This window comes from Cricetulus griseus (genome assembly GCF_003668045.3).
Source record: "Cricetulus griseus strain 17A/GY chromosome 1 unlocalized genomic scaffold, alternate assembly CriGri-PICRH-1.0 chr1_0, whole genome shotgun sequence".
Lineage (NCBI taxonomy): Eukaryota > Metazoa > Chordata > Mammalia > Rodentia > Cricetidae > Cricetulus > Cricetulus griseus.
In genome coordinates, this window is record NW_023276806.1 from 146,719,265 (window position 1) to 146,734,215 (window position 14,951).

The 14,951-nt window shown below is 41.3% G+C and overlaps 1 protein-coding gene across 2 annotated transcripts in view; it reads left to right on the forward strand.

Annotated features, from left to right (window-relative positions):
* Nucleotides 1–14,951, forward strand: part of Syt1 (synaptotagmin 1) — a 199,876-nt gene that overhangs the window by 170,056 nt on the left and 14,869 nt on the right. The window lies entirely within an intron of this gene.

The following is a 14,951-nucleotide window of genomic DNA, read 5'->3' on the forward strand; positions in this document are numbered from 1 at the left end:
TACCAACAGATTGAATGTTAGCTTGCCAGGGTAGTCCAGCCTTGTTAGTTACTATTACTGAAGTTTAATTCTTTTTCTGGGAATCCCAGAAACGTTTTGTCTTTTTTGGTTTTTTGTTTTGTTTTGTTTTGTTTTTTGGACATTTTAGTGTCTGTAAATCAGTCACTGTTAGAAAAGAAGAAATCAATTCTAATAGGACATGCCTCACTTTCTAGAACCTTTCTCTGATGTTTGTCTTTAATTTGCTGATTCTACCTCAGAGCCTTATGCTACAACTGTCCTTTGGATTTTTAAAAATTATATTCCACTGTTATGTGATAACTAAAGAAAGAACTCTTTAAAAACTGTATATGTATTATAGTTGCTGCCATACAGTTTGTGGTTTTTAATTATCTGGAACCAGCAATCATTTAAAATAAATCACATAAAGTTTAAAGAAAGAAAGAAAGAAAGAAAGAAAGAAAGAAAGAAAGAAAGAAAGAAAATGCAGTAAAAAATATCCTGCCTGTGGAAAGTAGCATAGGGTATCTATGAAAGTTAACACGCCAGCGGGATGCTGGGGTGCAGAGTCTGCATCTTCAGCTTTTCTGAACACAATCAGGAAACAGCTCAAACAGAAACACATGTGGTTCATGTTACACACAGCCTTACCCTGTTGGTATTCTCACACTTTAAGTCTTTGGCCTATTTTAATTGGCAGTCCCTCCCCAACCCCCTCAAAAAAAAAAAGAAAAGAAAAAAAGAAAAAAAAAAAGAAAGAAAGAAAAGAAAGCTGAAGAGGGCAGCAAATCCAGGTAATTGCAGCTTACCATGCTGCATCCTGGCCCCTGGGTACCTCTCTTTGCCTCTTAAAACCTTTGGCCTTCCCTAAGTCAGCTGCTCTGCCACCCACTGTCACCTCTATCAGCTGCTGGTTGTCTCTGGGGACAGATAAATCTAATGCTATCTGGAAACTTCCCGTCCGCCTGCCTTTTCATTCCACATTCCTCACACATTTCTGCCCCACAGGAAGGGAGAGGAACAGAAACTAGCCAGTCTTGAATTAAAATTCTTTTTCCAGTTCAGAGTAGCATAAAAGAGACGTGATGCAAGTGGACGGCCAGGCCTTCCTCCATTCTGAAGCACTGGCATGGAATCTAATTAGAAGGCATCTCACACTGACAGAAACTACACTTATGTAAATGGGAGGAACGCTGAGGGTTGGGCCAAGGAACAGGGGTTTGTTTCCCTTCTGTTGAACAGTATTTACTCTTTTCCTTCTTAGTCACATTGTTTCTGGTTTCCCCAAGGGGGAAAAGTATTCCGTTTTAGCACACCTTCTAGAATTTCTCTCCTTTCTATTAAGGTGCTGGAATCTTGTGGCATCCGGATTCCACAGTGGCAAAGCAGCCTTCAAAGATGCATTCTCTTCTTTTTAAAAAGGGGGTGGGGAGGGAGAGACACAGCGGGGAATTGGAAGATTGGAAGTGATAACTTCAGAGATGACCTGCTCTTACTACCTTCCACAGTGACCCGCCACAGCCACTTGCTCAGTCACGAGGACTTTCTCCTCCCTAAAACCATGTGTAAGATTGCATTCCTACGTAGTAGGTGAATGAATGAAGGGGTAGTTCAGTGCTGTTCTCCACGAGTTAGACAAACAGCTACAAACTGTTTTTCGACCATTACTGTTCTGAGTTTTAAAACCCATCCCCACAATGGTATTATGGCAGATCAAAGGTTCTCCAAGTGGAATTCGACACTTTTCAACAAGATAGGAAAGGGGGTGCAATCTGCTGGAGATGGCTCATTGGTTCAGAGTGCTTGCTGCTCTTGCTGAGGATCGGAGTTCTGTGGCCAGCACCCGCATGGGGCAACTGACAACCACCTGTAACTGCAGTTCCAGGGCATCCAACGCCCTCATCTGGCCTTTTTCTGCACCTCCTCCCCCAACACATGCACGTGAGCACAGGCACACATATTGACACATAAATGAAAACAAATCCTTTTGAAAATATTGCCGGGTGGATGTTCCGAGGAGTTAAATTTGTTTCAAAGACTGGCTTAAAGCAATGGTTGTCAACCTTCCTAATACCGAGACCCTTTAATACAGTTCCCCATGTTGTGGTGACCCCTAACAATAAAATTATTTTCGTTGCAACTTCATAACTGTGATTTTACTAATGTTATGAATTGTAGTGTAAATATCTATGTTTTCTGATCGTCTTAAGCAACCCCTGTGAAAAGGTCCCTTGACAACCCCTGGGGATCACGACCCACAGGTTGAGAGCCACTGGCTTAAAGACTGCTTTTAAAATCTAGTTTTTTTCATGTCTTGAACTCTCTTATGTACTGATGTTTCTTAAATCTTCCAGGCAGAACTTAGAGTAGCCAGATCTCCAAACTGAACACGGTCTTTTTCTCTAAAAATACTCACAGGGTTTGCCTCCATAGGCTACACACCCTTAGAAAACGCCAGGATAGATCCTCTAAGGTCAACCATGACATGATTCCTAATCATTGAGTTCAGAAATCAAGGAGACCCAAACCACAGCCTCCTTGACTAGAGATCTGTGATGGACTCTCCCTCTTGATATGTTTGGCACACAGATGGTCTTCATGTTGGATGTGCTGTGAAAACACTTGAAACCAGGCTATGTTTTGCTTCTTCCAGTGTGGCTTGTTTTTTTCTACTTAAATGCCAGGGCAATGTTTTCGACCAGGGACATGTTTGTAGTGATGAACACATGTTATCAGTATTTCCTAAAACATGCTCTTCCAGTCAGTAGATTCTTTAATGAAATTTCCTCACAAGACACTTGTGACTATCCTCCCTGCTCTAGTTATTAGGCCCTCTCCAGAGTCAGCTTTCCTCGTGGGAAGGGCCTTTGAACTCCCATCTGTTATCTAGTTGCCTTGTGGTTTGGGCTGCTCATTTGTCAACCATTTTATTTGCAGCCATGTTTGCTGTGTTCCCTTGGAAAATTCCTTCCATCATAGCCATCTCCCCCTCGTGCTCCTTACTCCTGCAGCCTTTCCGTTGTCCCAGCTCATCTTTGAGGTTGTGGCTTTCTGAGTTTCTGGTCTCATTGTGTTAATTCACAGCGCAGAGCACTTCAGAGGAGTTTCATTTTGTTCTTTGGGTTATGCTTTCTTTAAAAGTAGGGTTTCTGTTATTCTTTTGTTGGCCAGTCCCTTTCTTTTAAGGACAAACTACTTTTGTTCACTTTCATTTGGGAGAGTGGTCTTTGTGTCTGGATAATCAACACTGGTCAGCCCCACCCGGTTCTTGTTCATACTTGAATGGCCCTCTAAACCAGAGGTTCTCAACCTGTGGGTGGAGACTGCTTTCGGAGTCTAACAACTTTTTTGCAGGGGTCACCTAACACCATCAGAAAAACATAGATACTTACAATTCACAACGGTGGCAAAATTACAGTTATAAAGTAGCAATGAAAATAATTTTATGCTTGGGGGTCTCCACAACAAGAGGGACTGTATTAAAGGGTGGCAGCATTAGGAAGGTTGAGAACGACTGATCTATATCTTCTCTAATGGCTTCACCTTGCTTCCATTTCCATTGTCTCTGAAGTGTTCCTCCTAAGCTTCGCCTTAAGAAGGAATATGACATACCATCTGGGCTAGATAGAAAGGGAAGGGGGTGCTCTATGGAAACCCTAGTGGGGGTGCTTATCTGAACTAGAAACCCTGAGTCCTTCCAACCCCTTTGGGATTTGGTTGATGTGTTGTTGCTTTCTTTGTTGTCTTGTTTATTGCACTGGGAATGATGCCCAGGACACCAGGAAATCTGGGCAAACGCTTTATCACTCATCTATATATTTGTCCCTTGGGTATTTTGAAGTAAATTTTAAGCTTTCCCTTCACTCAAGACATGCCAGCACTTGTAGGGGAACACTCTGGGGTCGTTGTTTTCTGGAGCTGTGTTTTGTTTAGTTTTTCAAATATTCAACAACGTTTTATTGACTCTCCTTTATAAGACACTGGGGATAAGCTATGTAAACAAATAAGACAAATGAGTTCATAGTCAGTGTGGAACCCATACTGACATATGGTGTTGGAAAGAAACAGCTCGCTCCTGCCTCAGAGTTGATGTACTCACTGTCCTTCAAACAAAAAGAAGACAATGAAGAGAGTCATTTGGTTAGCAGCCTCCAGACTTGAGGACAACAGTGAGATCCGATGCTTTCACCAATCCCCCAGGAAATTTACAAGGGACAGGCAGAAAGACGGGGTTAGGAAATGCCCTGTGTCACTTGGGGACCTTCTCTTTTTCTGGACCAGCATTTAGTGGGGAGAGGAGCTGAGGGAATGTCACATGTCTTGTTCTGTTGTCTGAGTTATTAGGGTGCACACTAACTCTTACAAGGGGGCTGCAGTATTGAGGAGGCAGGAGGCTGTTTGTTACTGTTGACATTGTTTTTCTTCAATTCAGAGATGACAGCATGGGGACATCTCTCTTCTGCTTTTCCTTTATCACCTTCAATTGGAGGCAGCAATGGGCTCTTCTAATTTGAATTAAGCACCTTGCCCTATGGCCTGCACATACAAGATGGCTATGGAATAGCCCTGTCCTCAGAAGAATTTTTTCTTTTTAAGACAAAGATATACAATCCTAAAGTTGAAGTATATTCGTTAGGCTGTCTCTCAGCTTAACCTCTCACTCTTTTATGCACTTGAACTATGGAGTACTTTGAAGAAGTTAGGTCACCTTGTCCCCAAATAGCAAGACCCTAAATAGCAAAATGGATTTCTTCATAGCTAAAAGTCATATTTGTTGGAAAAGTTATTGAGTTTCATGATTTCTGATGTTCATAATTATTCTTGCACAAAGCCACAAGAACTCTTTCTTTCTTAAGTTTGTCACTACCTATCCAGGCAGCACAGCCAGAAACAGGAAGTAGGGGTACCTACCAATCCCTGGACTTCTACCAGCATGTGGGGTTTTAGATTCACATTAGCAGCCACAAATACCTAGATCCCTTAGGCCAGGGGTTCTCAACCTTCCTAATGCAGTAACCCTTTAATACAGCTCCTCATGTTGCGGTGACCCCCAACCATAAAAGTATCTGGTTGCTATTTCATAACTGCAATTTTGCTACTGTTATAAACCGTAATGTAAAAATCTAATACGCAGGATATCTGTTATGCAATTCCCAGAAAGGGGTCACAACCCATAGTTTGAGAACCAATGCCTGAAACTTAACCTAAACAGTAAAGGAGACATTTGTGTTTTCAGATCCTTCAGTATCAGGTGAAGCATCACCTGTAAAAGTCCCTCCTGGGAAACCATTCCTCACTCAGATAACAAAGATGCTATTTGCCAAGTGCTGTGCTCATAAGAAAATCCAGGTGGCCCCAGCTTGTAGGTCCTGTGTCGCTGTCTCACCTCTAAAGTCATTTCCCCACTTCAGACATGGAACCTGCAGCCAGTTGCCTTGACAGCTGGTTACTGTGAAAATGACAGCCAGTACTGTGATGACCTCTTTAGAGGAATTTCTGTGTCACCAGAAAAATAAATAACCACAGAGACAGCCTTGAAGAAGAATCATACCCCATCTCTGAAAAGGTGTCTACAAACCAATGCCATAGATGTAGACAGTTGTAGGGTGTAGATTTGTCCATAATTAGGATCAGTGGGGGTTTCTGTGAAATGGTAATTTAAGCTTGCAAAAGCAAAGTAGGTAGGAAACACCAGACATCAGCATTGAGATGTTTCTCATCCTCCCACGGGCTGATGTATAGCCATTAGCTTAGAGCAGTAACATGTCTTTCATTTATAGCTTTTTTTTTTCCTTGCTCAGCCTCTGGTGGAGGAGGAGTTTTCTGGAGAAGCTGAAGCTTGATTGACAGGTGATTGGTAAGGACTGGCTTTCACAAACTGGCCATTAATAATTCAAAAGCAAAGGAGGATTGCTCAGTAATCAAAAATCCACACTCTGTCCTCTACTTGGTCCCCATTTTTCTATAAAACAAGTTTATGTGACTGTATGCAGACATGGACTTTTAAATTTCTAAGTGTTTTTCATTTATCACTGTCCCAATCTTTATAGAGATTGATGCTTCAGCAAATGTTGCCCTTTTGTTCTTTTGGGAATGTCTCCAGCACTGCTTTACTGGGCACTTGTAAAAATTCCCATGCAAAAAGATAGATTCTGATTGTGTTTAAAGAAGTGGCAAGTAACAGTATAAGCCATGTGTTACCAAAATAGGTTACTGATTCCGTAAAACATAGACTTCTGTGCTTCTGTTGGGGTTGAGTAGGAACAGTTTTACCTAAAATGCCTTAATAATGATTGTTGCATATGGCCTTTGACTCATTTATATTATTTCTTAAAAGAGGCATTAGAAACCCCCAGTGCTTTTCCGTGCAATCAGAGCCCATAAACGGTAATTTCTCTTAGAACATTGTGCCTATCCTCTTATTCATTTATTCAATAAAGGTTTTTAACTACCACTCTGCATCGGCCTTCAGATTAAGTACCGAGTTGTGAGTTGTTTGAAGTGTGTTTACATGCAGCACGGCAGGGTAAGAATTAGCCCTTTTGAAAGCAGATTCAGAATCCTAATCACCCAGAATCTTTCTGGACAAGATTCAAAGTCAGGCCTCTGCCTCTGCCCAACAATTCCACTCAATTAATTCACTCAGCACTCTCTTGGATGGATTTGTCAAGGCAAGCAGAGCTTGTTGGAGAGTCCTCCTTCTTTGTCTAGTCCTCACTCCTAGGGATGGCAGTGCCAAGCACTTAGCCCTAGCAACCCTTCCCACCCTGAAGCTAAACTGGGAAGAATGTGTACAGAGTGTTCTAACCCCGACTATGCCACAGTTATTTAAAAAAAAAAAAAGCAAACATTCCTCAGCCTTTCATTAGACAATTTGCTTTACAAATAGAGACAATCTTCTGTGCAATAAGGCAGCTTTATTCCTTCTTCAAATGGAATGTCCCTAGCTGCCAGTGATCCAGTGTAAACCATTAACACTGTTTTGGATGCTGTACGGTGGTTTTAATGTAATGTGATAACCTACAGAGCTAGCTGCTCACTCAACCAAAAGGCAAAGGAAGAGGCAGAGTCATGCAACAGAACAGTAATGCTGCTGTTGATCACAAGAATTCTCTAGAAAGTCTAGTTGAGGGTATTAACTCCCTACAATTATCCAGCCAGTAATTTTTATCAATTCTAGTTGGTCTATGGCAGTACCTGATAAATATTTCTAGTGAGCATCTCAGAGAAGGAGCCATTAGATGAAATGTTTGTTTCCACCAACTCCCATTAGGCATCTTCTCTGTGTCTAGTGAGAAAACTATTCGTCTGAGGTTTCCAGAGACAACTCTGCCAGGGTGATGCCTCACAAGTCCCAGCAATGTTGGTAACCTTCACTCTAAGACATCTATCCACCACACAAATGCATGGGCAGATACTGGTTTTTGTGTGGAATTGTAGAAGGTGGAGCTAGGTTGGAATGAGCAGTTACAACAATTCCATGAAGAAATGATGTTAGAAATGATCAGAATTAAAGGTGTGTTGGGTGGATGCAGAGGAGGGGACCAAGGACCCCAGGAAGATGTGTCCCACATGTCAGAGAGATGACTGGGGAGCAGAGGAAATCGAGCCTGAACAGCCTGGCAGGGGTTCCCAACATTTACAAGTAAAACTTTTTAGAGTACATACCGGAGCTCACATTAAGAAGAAAAGTGAGCAAGACAGGGCCACCAAGTCAACTCCATCCATGTCCCTGGTTCCATTGGAAACTCTGTAGGATATGAAAAGTCTAATATAAAACTGGATTCCATGGACATTAAAATGCTTATTTGTTAAGACATAAAAATAGAAAATACATAAAACCACAGATTGCTGTTTTAATTTGGCACTTTCAACCTCTTGCCATGGTAGTTTTAATCTTGTGTTTTATAAATTCTGGATACCATATAGAATTCCATTTCACTGAAACCACCTTAAAGTCCATGAACTTCCCATGTACAAAAATCACTTTAAGGCAATCATGGATTTCCATTATGAGTCAGAAGGGTAAAAAAGGCTGAGGGAAAAAACAACTTAAGAGGAAGACAGTCTATCCAGTGACACCCTTTCCTTTCCCCGTAACTGTAAACACAGTCCGAATGGCACTGTGTTCATGTTTGCTGATATTGCACACCGGTATGTGGAAGGGAAAACATGACAGCTAATGATTTTGAAGTCAGTAAAAAGCCAGCTCTCATTACCCATCCAACTTGTTTACATCCATATGTGTATACTTTCAAATTCTACTTATTTCTATTGAGTGAAGGGAGTCTGCCACCTTGGGATTTCTTTATAATTTTTTGCTGGATAAATCAGAAGGCAGAGCTAACTACTAGCTGACCAAAATTAGCCATAGAGGTTTTGGAGGACTGAGGACAAATAGAGAGACACAGGAGTTAGCAGGAGGGTTTTAGAAAGATTCTTGGCTCCCCCCTTTTTTTCCTTTTTAAAAATAATTTATTTTTATACATTCCAATCCCAGTTCCCCCTTCCTCCTCTCCTCCCATTCTCCCCTCTTCCCCCCAACTCCACCTCCCATCTGCTCCTCAGAGAGGGTAAGGCCTCCCCTAGGAAGTCTACTAAGTCTGTCTCATCATCTAGTTGAGGCACCTCTCCATCGCACACTCCTGTGTCTAGACTGATCCAGTTATCTCTCCATATAGAATGGGCTCCACTAAGTCAGTTTGTGCTTTAGAGTTAGATCTTGGACTCACTGACAGTGACCTCATAAATTGTCATTCCAGTCTCACCACTGTCATCCTGAGTGAGATAACCCAAAACCAGAAAGACAAACATAGTATGTACTCACTCATAAGTAAAAGATACCCAGCCTATAATCCACAACCCCAGAGAAACTAGAACCCTCTTCCAGAAACAGATGGAAGCAGATGCAGAAATCCACAACTAACCATTGGGCCAACCTCCTGAGTACAATCGATGTGAAGGAGGAGTGATAATATAAACAAGAGTCAAGACCTTGATGGGGAAACCTACAGAATCAGCTGACCCAAGATAGTGAGAGATCACTGACTCAGGTCTGACAAATGGGGAATCTTGGCCCTTTTTAATGGAGGGAGAGAGAGAAAGGGGGGGGCACTGGTCGATTCTCCACTGCTTCGCTAATCATTCAGGTTCCTACCCCAGTCTGTGACTTTTGTTTTTATTGGTAAAGAATTATTAGATAAATGCTTCAATTTATATCTTATCTTCTCCACTACACAGCAAATGCTTCAAAGGACAAACTTAACACCATAGTCTTCTGCACTTCCTCATATTCTTGCAGTTCCTGGGTATTTCTTTTTTATTGCTACGTGTGTCACTCAGAAAAAGCTTTCTTGTTCTCTGCTGTGTGCTGGGCTCCTCATGAAGCCCTGGAACATAGGGCTGAACAAGCCATTCACTGAATAGTAATCCCCACAGCATAACAGGCAGTGAGTGAGTGGGTGACTAAGTGGATGGATTCTGTACCACAAAATATAGGTGGAAATACCAGGAAAACTTGATTTAAACTACTTTAGCCCCAAAGTCATCAAGGTAACAGATGTCAGCCTAATAGAATGCATCTGCTTCAGGAGAATGGAACATGTAGAAAAAGCCAGCCCCTAGCATCCAGTCTCCCAAGCCATCCCTACACTCACTTAGTGATTATGGAATCTCACCAAGAATTAACCTATTTCATGGGAACTAGTTTTTCTTCCTGCGTTTTGGTTTGTGTGAGGTGTTTTTTGTTTTGTTTTGTTTTGGTTTGGTTTTGGTTTTGGTTTGGTTTGTTTTTTGTTTCCTGAGACAGGGTTTCTCTGTATAGTCCTAACTGTCCTGGAACTCACTCTGTAGACCAGGCTGGCCTCGAACTCAGAGATCTGCCTGCCTCTGTCTCACAAGTGCTCTTATTAAAGGCAGCTCAATTTTTCTAAATAAGAAATTGAATGACTCCCCTCCACTCTGATTTCTCAGGCACTAGGCTTCTCATATAATATAAAATCCTAAGATATTAGAATGCAAAAAGGAATCACTACTGTAGTTTTTACTAAGATCTGAAACATTGTATAGTGATTGGATTTATTCACAAATTTTCATATTGCTCCATGTCATTTCCCTCTATCTGTTATCCAGTACTATACTGAAGCCTTGGCTTATTTTTTCCTCCGCATGAGGAAACTGGCACATGAAGATATAAGTTACCTTCTCAATGAGAAGAGGCCTAGCCAACTTCAGAGTCATGCAGATTTTTGAAAAAGAACCATATTTAGTCATTGATGAACCAGATAAAATCTGTCTCTCTGGAAAGACAGCATCCAAATAAAAAGCTCAATAAAAGGCCATCCAGGTGGCAATTCTTTTTAAACAAGACATGTATTATTCATACTGTGAAGTCTCAAACCAGAGTCGGGATATATGAGCTACCAGCAAGACTACAGATCTTCTGTGTGTTTGTGTCCTCACCACATGCTTGACTGTTTATTTTTATTTTATGTGTACATTTGTCTGTGTGAGGGTATCAGATACCCCTGCAAGTGGAGTTAGACACAGTTGTGAGCTGCCATCATGGGTGCTACGAATTGAATCTGAGTCCTCTAGAAGAACAGCCAATGTTGTTTACCACTGAGCCATCTCTCCAGCCCCTATGAATCTTTCTTAGTGTCCTTTTTTTCTAATGAGGAAACAAAAGACTGCATTGTTCATCATCCCCTTCCAGGCCCATGGACTCAGAAAGGTCCCTTAGAACACAAAGGGGGAGCATAGAGAAAGCAACTCCCTGAAACAGAAATGTTCCCTTTCTGAAGCTGAAGAACAAGCTGTAGGACCTGATCCACTAGCTAAGCACAGCAGCCATTACCTTGCCTCCTGCATGGTTTGCCCAGATCTGCAGCAAGTTCGAGAACCTTCACAAGCCTTTTCAGATCCTTCCTTCAGCTATTCCAAAGGCATTTCAGTCCATAAGCTGCCAAGTGCGTACAAGGCAGAGTTTTAGAAGGTGTGTGGCTATTTTGAAGCAGGTGCATGCAGGAATAGGAAGTTAGTGAGGACTGGTAATTGTTAATCCATTATAACAATTAGATGACCAGGTGGTGGCGGCACATGCCTTTAATCCCAGCATTCAGGAGGTAAGGCCAGAAGGATCCCTGTAGACCGGAGTTTCCCAGCTGGTACCAAAGCCGTTTGGTCCCATATAAACCCACAGAGGTTTATATTACTTATAAACTGCTTGGCTGATGGCTCAGGCCTCTTATTGGCTAATTCTTTCTTAATTATTAACCCATTTCTATTAAACCATATATTGCCATGAGGCTGTGGCTTATCCATAATGCTCTGACATGTTACTTCTTCCACAGCTACATGGTGGCTCCCTGCTCCTTCCCTGCCTTTTCTCTTCCCAGAATTTTCCTAGTCTGGTAGCGCTGTCTATGCTTCCTGCCTGGCTATTGGCCAATCAGCATTTATTCATCAACCAATAAGAGAAACATATATTCACAGCATACAGAAGGACTTCCCCCATCAGATCTCCATGAGTTCAAAGCCAGCCTGGTCTACAGAGTGAGTTCCAGGACATCCAAGGCTATACAGAGAAACCTGGTCTCAAAAAACCAAGAAGAAGAAAAAAAGAAATAATTAGATGACCCTTAAATAAAAACCTATAACAGCATAGACCCCACTTAGGCATAGGGCATGTAGGTACCTCTGTTCTCAACTGTTTGCATTTGTGCTTGTTTGCACTTGCTTCCATTTGTCAAATTGCATATACTTAAAACCTAGCACTATCACCAAGTAGCCACATCACCCATGTGTTTTATCAATTGGAATTGTCTAGGTTTTCTCAATGTGGTATCTCACCAAGGGCCTTTCCCTCTGCTATAAAAGACCAAGCCGGAGTCTCCCCAAGTTGGGAAGTTTCCAGCCAGATTTGTTGTCTGGTATTGTTTTCCTTTCTGAATCATTTGACCATTTCTCTGCTGGATTTTGTTTGTCAACCCATACAAACAGTTTATCTTTGCTCATTCCACCAAACTTTTTGTAGCCATCCAGAAAGCATCAAGTATAATTCCTACCTTATATGAGAGATTTTTCTAAGTACAAGAGAAATAAGCTTGAGTTACAGTTGAAAAACTCATCTATAAAAACTGTACAGGAAAAAAAAAAAACAGCTCATTCAAACATAGGGCACTCCTTATTTCCTAGAAGTGGAGCTCCATATGCTCATGGCTCTCTTATTTCATATTACACCACCACAGCCGTGAAATCTTCTCTGGCTAACTCCCCTCTCTCTCTCTCTCTCTGCACTCTTCTCTGTTTTCCACTTTGTGTCTGTGCATTCCCATTCAAGAAGCTTGAAGTCACATAAAAACCATTAGATGATCCTCAAAATGATAGGTGGAATTTGGTGATTTCCACCACCAGTGTTTAAAAAGAAAATGCTTTCCATTTAATTCATGATTAGCATTGTGCCTTTATGCTTTTGTCTCTTCAAAACATGCTGCCACCATTAATGAACTAAATCAACCTTTGCTATTTTCCTATCTGTCTCATTAAAATAGGGTTGGTTTTCTCTGTGGTTGTCACTTATACAATGTTGTTTTCTCCTAGTAAGCATTGCACTTAACCAATGTAAATTTATTTTTAAATTGTATGCTCACTTGGAAAATTTCCCCAGAATATATTTTTAATGTTATAAACTTGCTATAGCATTACAGGGAGTATTTTAATCTGCACAGACATTTTCAACTATAGACACACCAACTCTTTTATATAGTCTTTTCCAAATGCTTATAAATTATTTATAAAGATCCCCTCTAGTAAATATGCTGAAACTGCCAGTGATAGAACTAAAAGTTGTTAGTTCTTTGAAACTGATGACTATTTAATTATTTGTATACTGCTAAACAATTGCCTTACTGATAGAGCAAGGCTTACTCAGTAAGTGCTGAGGAAGAAGAAAAAAACTACATTTGGCAAAGAAATTCTGAATCCTCAATCTACCTTTATGCGCTCCACAGTCTCTCCCACTACTAGTCCACTTTAAACAAGTGTTTGGTGGTTCATTTGTGGGAACCTGCTTGAATATGAGAAAAGTTTCTTGACAAGTAACTATGATTATATTCCTACGTTTAGGCAGGGACCATAATTGAAAACTCCATAAACACCCACTGGTTCCCTCCCATCTGCCAGCCCTCCTTTGGGTTAAACCCTTCTGATGCCTGTTGAGAGCCATCCTTCCTTTCTTCCTTTTTTTCTTTTTTTTTGGTTTTGTTTTTTTGTTTTGTTCTTATGAAACAAGTTTTCTCTGTGTAGCCTTAGCTGTCCTGGAACTCACTATAAAGACCAGGTTGGCCTCAAACTTAGAAATCTGCCTGTGTCTGCCTCCTGAGTGCTGAGATAAAGGTGTGTGCAACCACTGTCTGGCCGAGAGCCGTCCTTTTTTCTACTCTTAGCAATGAACTTTGAATAGAGCAGATCCTGCCTCTACCTCTAAAAATAAGTCAGTGTGGCCCTTCCTCCTTATTGATTTGAAGAGGGACCTAGTTCTCAGATCTAAACTTCTTTGGCTCATATGGATTTTTAGAGCAGAATTTTCTCTATGCTATCTAATCAGAGAAAAGTTGGAGCTTTCTTGGTAATTCTAGGTGTAGACTCTTTTCCCTTGAAATAGTATTTTGTGATCATATGGGACGCAGCTGGTGCTGGTATTTGTATTCTGAACAAGAAAGTCTAGAAAGGCGGGCAAGGCTACCATGTGCAGTTTAAGATGAACACCACAGAAAGAGACATGGGCAAACCTGGAACCTGCTGACATCACCAACTTTATACTGTCTATTAACCCCACTGAACTGCTGTGACAGAGATAACCCACAAGACAAGACAAAAAGACAAGATTTAGTTTTCCAATTCCTCATCTTCCTTAAATCCATGGATGGGAGTGTGGCCAGGACAGGTAGGTAGTTCAGGGGAGGGAATGTAGGCTCTTCCTGCCTTCTTGTCCTGCTGTCCCATTAATAGCGTTATCTTCACCTTAGTGAGGCATGGTCTAGGCAGCCCTACTCCTCACACCTGTGTCTTAAAGAAAGATAGAGCAGATTCCAAGGTGGGGTTTATCAAGCTCATGTCTATTGATATATTTTTTAAAAATGTATTTTATGTGCATTGGTGTGAAGGTGTCAGATCCCCTGGAACTGGAGTTACAGACAGTTGTGAGCTGCCGTGTGGGTGCTGGAAATCGAACCCTAGTCCTCTGGAAGAGCAGCAAGTGTTCTTATCTACTAAGCCATCTCTCTAGCCCCTCTGTTGACATTTAAAACTCATCTTTTCTGTTGTGACCTATCCTGTGTATTATATGATATTTAGCAGAATCCCCCCACCTAAATTTCCATAGCAGCCCCCTTTTCTCTGTGGTGACATGAGAAATGTACCCAGACGCTGTCAGAAGTTCCCTGCATTGAGAACCAAAGTTTGAGAGATCCACTGTGGAAGTTGACTACATTGCCTCTAAGAATGAAGAGGTAGTCAGTCAGCCATAGTGTCACAGAAGAGTTAGAGGAAATGGGTGTAGCTAGGTAAAAAGGTTTAAACTTTAAACTTCGGGAGTTTTTTTACTCAAAAAATAAGTAGGGAGAAGGTTTCAGGGGACACTTCTAGATTTTTCTGTCTTACAAAGCCTATAAGGAACCTTCTGATTTGAACCATTAGAAATGCTGGTTCAATCACTAGAGCCCTAACTGATGTAATCATCACTTTCTTCATCCTGTAATGTAAGCTGAATTCAGTGAGCATTATACACAGAACAAAGGATAAAAGGAATAATATCTGAGGATGCTCAGAAGCTGGGTGCCAGCTCAGAAGGTATTAAACAAAGCAGCTGCAATGAGGCTAATTCTTACTGAGAAAAGTCTTTGAAATAGAAGGCCATGGTCACCAGAGCCCACGGTCACTGTGGTGGTTAA